Source organism: Pristiophorus japonicus, unplaced genomic scaffold (assembly GCF_044704955.1).
Source record: "Pristiophorus japonicus isolate sPriJap1 unplaced genomic scaffold, sPriJap1.hap1 HAP1_SCAFFOLD_58, whole genome shotgun sequence".
In the NCBI taxonomy this organism is placed as follows: Eukaryota; Metazoa; Chordata; class Chondrichthyes; family Pristiophoridae; genus Pristiophorus; species Pristiophorus japonicus.
This window is the reverse complement of record NW_027254488.1, coordinates 3497036-3505160: the sequence shown is the minus strand read 5'-3', so window position 1 is coordinate 3505160 and position 8125 is coordinate 3497036. Positions and strand designations below refer to the sequence as shown.

The 8125-nt window shown below is 46.7% G+C and overlaps 1 non-coding gene across 1 annotated transcript; it reads left to right on the top strand.

Moving 5' to 3' along the window:
• Positions 1–3310: 3310 nt before the first annotated feature.
• On the top strand, positions 3311–3383 carry trnav-uac (transfer RNA valine (anticodon UAC)). The gene has a single exon. It is a non-coding gene; the product is annotated as a tRNA-Val (tRNA).
• The last annotated feature ends 4742 nt before the right edge of the window (positions 3384–8125 follow it).

Sequence of the window (8125 nt, the reverse complement as noted above, 5' to 3'; positions counted from 1 at the left end):
CTACGAATCGGTGGGCTTGATGCTGTCCGCCGCAATTCTTCTCCCCACGAACTCCACTTCAGGCGCCAGGACAATGCACTTCGAGCATTTTAACCTTTGCCCCACGCGATTAAGCCGACTAAGAACCTCCTCCAGTTTCTACAGATGCTCATCTGTGTCCCGACCTGTAACCAAGATGTTGTCCTGGAAGACCACGGTGCGTGGGACCAAATTCAGTAAGCTTTCCATGTTTATCTTTAATATTGCCGCAGCTGATCGAATCCCAAATGGGCATCTGTTGTGAATGAAGAGATCTTTGTGCGTGTTCATGCAGGTGAGGCCCTTCGATGATTCCTCCAGCTCCTGCGTCATGTAGGCTGAGGCCAAGTCCAGCTTCGTGAACGTCTTTCCTCCGCCAGCGTCGCAAAAAGGTTGTCTGCCTTTGGTAGTGGGTATTGATCCTGAAGGGAGAAACATTTGATAGTTACTTTGTAATCACCACAGAATCTGCCGGTGCCCTCTCCCTTGAGGACTGGAACAATCGGACTGGTCCGCTCGTTGAATTCGATCGGCAAAATGATGCCCTCTCGTTGCAGCCTGTCCAGCTCGATCTCCACACTCTCTCTCATCATGTACGGCACTGCTCTCGCTTTGTTGTGGATAGGTCGCGCCCCGGGAATTCGGTGGATCTGCACTTTTGCTGCTTGGAACTTCACGATGCCTGGTTCGAACAACGAGGGGAATTTGTTTAAGACCTGGGCAGACGAAATGTTGTCGACGGGCGAGAGCACCCGGATATCGTTCCAGTTCCAGCGTATATTCCCCAGCCAGCTCCTGTCGAGCAGCGTGGGGCCATCGCCCGGTACCACCCAGAGTGGTAACTTGTGTATCGCTCCATCATAGGAGAGCTTTACAGTAGCACTGCCGATTACGGGAATCAGTTCATTTGTGTAAGTTCTCAGTTTGGTGCGAATGGGAGTCAGGACTGGCCTTGAGGCCTTGCTGCACCACAATTTATCGAAAGTCTTTCTGCTCATAATGGACTTGCTCGCGCCCATGTCTTGCTCCATTGACACTGGGAGTCCATTTAATTCAACCTTCAGCATTATCGGGGGCACTTTGTGGTAAATGTATGCACCCCATATACCTCTACCTCCTCGGTCTGATGCTCTGGTTCGTTGTGGATCTGCCCTCCTCTGCAACATAGTGGTTTGCAGGATTAGCAGGGTTTTCAGCTTGCCTGCACATTCGTTGCAGGTGTCCCATTGTTCCACAGCCCTTGCAAACGTATCCTTTGAAGCGGCATGAATGGAAACGATGATCACCCCCGCAGCGCCAACAAGGTGTTAATGGCCTTGCATTCATCACCCTTGATGGTGGGCTCTGAGACATCTGCAGACGTACAGCTGCAGGCATGTGAGGCCTGTCCTGTACGTAACGATTTGAAAACAACATTAATTTATTCACAGTACTTGTACAGCACTCGTGTGCTGAGAGATTTGTTTGGTCTTGTCACTGGTTGCGATAAACGCTTGGGCTATCGCTATGGCTTTACTCAAGGTTGGGGTCTCGACTGTCAAAATTAGTTTACGAAGTATTACTTCATGGCCAATGCCAAGTACAGAGAAGTCCCTGAGCATGTGCTCCAAATGTCCTTCAAATTCCAAATGCCTGCAAGGTGTCTTTGCTCGACGACATAGCTCACCACTTCCTGGCCTTCAGACCTTTTGCACATGTAGAACCGGTAGCTCACCATCAGAACGCTTTCCTTCAGGTTAAGATGCTCCCGGACCAGTGTGCACAAATCAACATACGATTTCTCTGTGCGTTTCGCTGGAGCAAGCAGCTTTTGTATGAGGCCATAAGATGGTGCCCCAGAAACAGTGAGGTGAATCGCCCTTCCTTTGGCAGCATTCGCTTCTCCTTCCAGCTCGCTGGCCACGAAGTATTGGTCAAGTCGCTCCACTAAGGTTTCCCAATCATCTCCCTCCGAAAATTTCTCCAGTATGCCCATTGGTCTCTACATCGTTGCGGTCGGGTTCGTCATCTGTATCTCATTGCCAGTTGTAGTGCATGAATAAAGAGTCTGACCAGATACTGTGAGCTCAAAGTAATTTGTGACCTTAGACTTTCATTGCAGATCTCCAGAGTGCTTCTCCAGCCTGTGAGGCCTCCTTAAGTACAAGTGCTCCCAAGGGATTGTGGGATCCCTTGGGACTCCAGGGGATGAGCCCTCTGGTGGTTAAACATTGTATTTACAGGTTTACATACATAACATTTGTTTGCATAAGTTCTATGCAAATTGAAAGGGCTCATTCGGTATTTAAACGTGGAATCTCTCGCAAATTGCTATTAACAACCCTGAAGTGAGAATCATATCCCTGGACCAACGAAACAACTGCTTGACAAGAATGACGATAAAGTTTAACCATTATAAAATCATGTTATTGTGTGTATCTCTTCTTTGTAGCAGGAGCACACGAGACCGAATCAGTGACTTTGCATTTTTGACCTGTCTTCTGAAGCGCCGCACGGTCCCACTCCGACAGTCAATGAGCTGTTGGGACGTTAGTGTATCCAGGCTGTGGGTGGCCACCCCGAGCGCAGCAGAGGGGTTTCTGCATTAGTTCTGGGTGGGGACAGTATCTTTCCCCTTCTCTCATCCTCTTGTCTATATCCCTGTGCTGTTATTTCTCTGTTTATTCCTCGTCTCAGTTTCTAGTGTTTAAAAGGGAACAAAAGATGAAATGGGTTTCATTGTAGTAAAGAATTTCTCTCGCTCAAAGTTAGATGCACCACCGTTGCACCATGAGGCCTAGGCAGCTAGCCGTTGATATTCAGGTTCACATATAATTATATATAAATATATCTACATGTATCGTAACTGTTCCCTGGTGGTCGAGGGGTTAAGATCCGGCGCACTAACCTGGTAACGATACTCGATCAATTCGTCAAATAAAAATAATTGAGGTCTGTGAGACGATTAGTAATTGCTGTAATCACCATGAATAACCCCATTACTTTCTGTTACGGACCGAGCTTACAGATTCTCTTGTTTCTCCTGCCCGTTGCTGGACACGTGTTCCGGGTTTAATTTTGAGTTCACTGATCGCGGGGAGACGGTAGGAGCCTCTGTGGCCCCACTGTGAGGATGTGGAAGTGAACACGGTGGCTGGGTGATCCGTGACATTTCTGTAAAGGGCAGCGGAGGAGAAGGATTGAGAACTTTCAGTGTGGGACAGAAGTTGTTTTAGGTGAGCCAACACATTCCTGATCAGCACAGAGGGAGCTCACTGGTCAGCTCCCCTCTGTTGGGGGTACTGTGCCAGAGGTTTCTGTAGTGTAGCGGTTATCACGTTTGCTTTACACGCGAAAGGTTCCTGGTTCAATCCCGGGCGGCAACATTATGTTTAAAGTTGCTTTCGTGGAACAATCCGAAGCGAGTTTCGTCTCCTGGCAAATGCTGTCTGACCTGCTGAGATTTCCAGCAATTGCTGTTTTTATTTGCTATTTATTCTCCCGGCAAAAGGGCTCCCTTATTCCTTAATTGCTCTTTATTCCACTTCAATAAATAGATAACTTTGAGTGAGAGAAAACGGATCCACTGGGGACCTTTCGCGTGTGAGGCCAACGTGATATCCGCCACACTGCAGCCCATCAAAGGGCGAGAAACCACTGAATATAAAGGATGAGCTCACAAATATCAGGGGCAGTGCAGTCTGGTCAACGTCAAACCCTCCTTTCTTATTCAGCCGTGGCATGAACGGGAGTCAGACGCCACAAAGTCGGCATTAAAGACAAAAATTCAAATAATACTTCCAAATCTTTTCACTGTAAAATTCTTTCACTTTATTTGAAATCCTACGATGTTGAATCTGAAAATGAGCACCGTGGGATTTTATCTTCACGACTGATTCTATTTTCTGCGCACGGAATGAATAATCGATGCTGTTAAATTTGACAAAAGTTGCCCCAGATTCCCGGTGTCATCAGCAATGAAGATTTTGAAACAATCCCCGACAAAAATTGTGTAAAATGGGATCTGGTTTAACAGTTAACATGCAGAACACAGAAGAAATGATTGAAGTATCGACTGTCTCTCAGTCAGCATTTCTTTCATTGTGCAAAAGATGACATTGGGTTAAGTAATGATGCTTTCCCATGAAATAAAAACAAAAGTTCAACAAAAAAACGGACGGTGACTGGCAAGTGAGCGCTGCTTCTGACTCCGAGTGGGAATGGGCGGGGTTTTAAAGCCCTTATCTTGAGGAACGTTCATATAGATAAACATCTCATATTCGTTGTGTAGAGCTCGTGGTGCAACGGTAACACATCTCACTCGAGATGAGGACACTGCTATCGAAATCATGTCAGGGTTCCTGACCATTGGGATAATTCCGGAATCAATATTTTCTTTACTGTGTCTTAATAACCAGACCCTTGCTCCAAGGTCTGTCTCACTGTTTCCCCAGTGTCGGGCAGAGATATGCCTGCTGCCCTCATTTATTTCATGTGACAGGACACAAAAGTTCAAAATCAACCTGCAGGGGACCAGACACAGCAGCACCGAGTCAGGATGGCTGAGCGGTCAAAGGTGTTGTGTTTGGATTGCAATTGCATGTGGAGGAGTGGGTTCAAATCCAATGTCTGACACTTTCTGCTTTTAATCATTAAGCGAAACTCATTGTTTGACACCTCGACCAACTCTTCAAAAGTGGCATTCTGCAGTTCACCTGCTCGCTTAACATTTCCGTCTGACCTGGTGCTGAAAGTGGAGATGTTTCTGCAGTGCAGCGGTTAACACGTTCGCCTCACACGCGAAAGCTCACCGGGCGGGAATATTTTCTGGAGCTTTCTCCTCATGCATGCTCAGGGGCGAGTTTGTTCTCCTGTGATAAGTCATGAGATGACAAACATGTCAGGATTAGGGGCCGGAGTAGGCCATTCGGCCCCTCGAGCCTGGTCCACCATTCAAGAAGATCCTGGCAGTTCCTCGACAGCAAGTTTAAACATCTGGGGCGGAGCCAACAGGCGCCTGGCTGTAATCAGCGATAAAAACCCGCATTTGGCAGAAGCCCCACTCGATCAATTGGGAGAGCATGAAACTATTAATCTTAGGGTCGCGGGTTCGAGCCCCGCGTTGGAGCTGTTTGTTAAATGTTATCCTGCATTCACCGGAAAATATCATTAATTAACCGATGATCTTCATTTGCATAATTAAAGAAATGCTAACGGAAGGAGAGTCAATAATTTAATAATTTTGGACAAACAAGTGACAGACACCTGGTGCTAGTGGGCAATTTTGTTGCCTTTGTCACTGATGCTTGATCTACAAGTCTAGTTGTCAAATCGTGTGCTCAACCGTCAGTTACCTGTTACAAATCAGCGGAGGACAAATCACTTCGTTGTCTAATGTTGCCTTTGCCTGCACAATGTGTGCTGAGATTATCTGTGCAATATGCATTCAGCAGGATGAATAAAAGCAACGCTTTTTGAAATGCAGGCACTGCATGTTTTGCAATTGACAAAATGTTGCATTTTCTTTTCATTCATTTTACATTAATGCATTGCAATGCCAACGCACTTTTTACGTGGCAAGATCGATAATTAGCAGAGCAGAATGAAGAGATCGCAAAGTTTATGTTTAAAGAATGGGCTCAGTCGAGAATATTTTGTGGATTTTATTTTTCTGAGGCTATTTTGCCTGTGCTGGGATCAACCTGCGCAGATATGTGAAAAAGCTGGTTTTGTTAAAACTCCAGAGACCGCATGGATGTTAGCTGGGACAAAAGAGCTGTCAGTCATCCATTGACAAAAGAGCTGTCGGCCAGGAAGGGGTGCCACTGACAAAGCCACTCTAATTTGTAAAAGCACTTCTCACCTGCATCTCAGAAGGAGACACAGAACAATGAACCCAGCAGCCTGGCCAGCCAAGGAGGAGCCGGGTCTTTCCCAACACAAAGGCTCAGAGAGATGCCCAGACGAAGAGCCATCAGCCCAATGCATGGGTGGGATGGCCCATCACTGACTAAGTACCCTTGCTTAGAAACAAAGGGGTTTTAAAGATTGGCGGGAAAGATAGGGGTAGCAAGACTCCCAGAAAGACAGGGTCCTTTCCACTTTATTTTTAGCTTGGAGCTTGGTGTGAAGCTTGGAGCTTGCAGCTTGCAGCTTGCGTCTAGAGAGAGCCCCCACTCCCTCTCGCTCTCGCTCCACCGATCGATGTACCAGAGGAAGGGGCCGCAGTACTGCAAAAGAAGCCACCGAGACTGAAGACCAGGCAGTGACTTCCCACAGCTGCGCTGAGCAAGGAAACTGGCTGCGTGTGGTGGTGAACATGGTCGCGAATGTCCCAAGCCAGTAACCAGATATCCCAGGCCAACTGGGTAAGGGCTCAGGGTTTTCTCAGAAGTGAAGCTTTTCAGGGATATTCTGGGGAGTGTAATTCATTGGTAGGGGTGGGGTAGAATCCACCAGGGAATTACTGCGTGTTACTAGGTTCATTTCTGTACTGTATGTATGTTGTTTGTAACCGGGATTTTATTCTGTGATTTCGTTTCGCAGTGCATGTTTTAGCCAATGTATGTTTGACCAAATAAATATACTACGATTTATCAACGAAGCATCCCTTTCCGTGACTCATTTAATTTACACTCTGAATAATAATTCCCAGATCTAGAACTTTCGTAAGGTGGGGGCGATTCAAACCGTCCGTCTGGCAATTGAGCGAGGATCACAAACACTTACAATATTTACGAAAGGATATACTTGCTTTGGAGGCAGTTCGGAGAAGGTTCACTGGGTTGACTCCGGAGATGAGGGGGTTGACTTATGAGAAAAGGTTGAGTAGGTGGGGCCTCTACTCATTGGAATTCAGAAGAATGAGAGGTGATCTTATCGAAACGTATAAGGTAATGAGGGAGCTTGATAAGGTGGATGCAGAGAGGATGGTTCCACTGATAGGGGAGACTAGAACTAGGGGGCATAATCTCAGAATAAGGAGCCGCCCATTTAAATCTGTGATGAGGAGGAATTTCTTCTCTCAGAGGGTTGTAAATCTGTCGAACTCACTGCCTCAGAGAGCTGAGAAAGCCACGACATTAAATAAATTTAAGACAGAGATAGCTTCTTAATTGATAAGGGAATAAGGCTTATGGGGAACGGGCAGGGATGTGGACTTGAGTCCATGATCGGATCAGCCATGATCATATTAAATGGCTGAGCAGGCTCAGGGTGCCATATGGCCTACTCCTGCTCCTAGTTCTTAAGTTCTTATGTTCTGAATAGCGACACACAAAAAAATGCTTTGATCATGGTTACACCTTATCTTCACGTTTGTCAAACAGTTGGCTCGTTGGTCTCGGGCTGTGATTCTCCCTTCGGAGTTGTTCATTGAAATTTACGAGGGGTCCCAGAGGAGCCCTGATATTGCTCGCAAATTTTGAAACTGCATCGAACTTTTGCAAAGAAGGACTTGCATATCTGCAGCGCCTTTCAGGAACTCATGACGCCCCAAAGCGCTTTACAGCCATTGAGTTATGTTTGAAGTGTTGTAGTTTGGGGAAAGATGTGCCCAGATCACCAAACATGAACCTCAACTCTTTGCAAAGGAGTTCGGTGCAAATAATCAGGCGTCTCAGGGACTTGGACTTTCTTTGAATAATTTCTGCTTGTTCCCGCATTCAAGCTTGAAACAGCAACTGGACTTCCATCTCACGGGAGGTTTGGGGTTGATGTGCGTCGCTTTCAAACTTTGAAATTTCACCAAGCAAAGAAACGGTGAATCCAACTGTCCCTGTAAGCATTTCGTTCCCGTTTAATCACAGGAATATCCGCAGTCAGGAGCTGAAAAGGAATTCAAACCTAATTCCGGCTTCGGGACAATCAGAATACTTCGTCACAGACAAGGCACCGGAAGGCTGGAAGGTAGATCACACCGGTTGCGGGAGAGCTGGTTGGCGGTGACATGGAAGTGTCTGCAGTGTGCGGGACCAGACTGCTTCCACGGATCCACAATGAATGTCCCTCCATTTATTTGGGAAAAGTACAACTGAGAGTGGACAAGTTCCATCCCGGTCGGAGCAATCTGAAGCTTTAACTGACTGACACCCTGGTTTTGGATGTCTTGCACATTATTTTTCCGTCG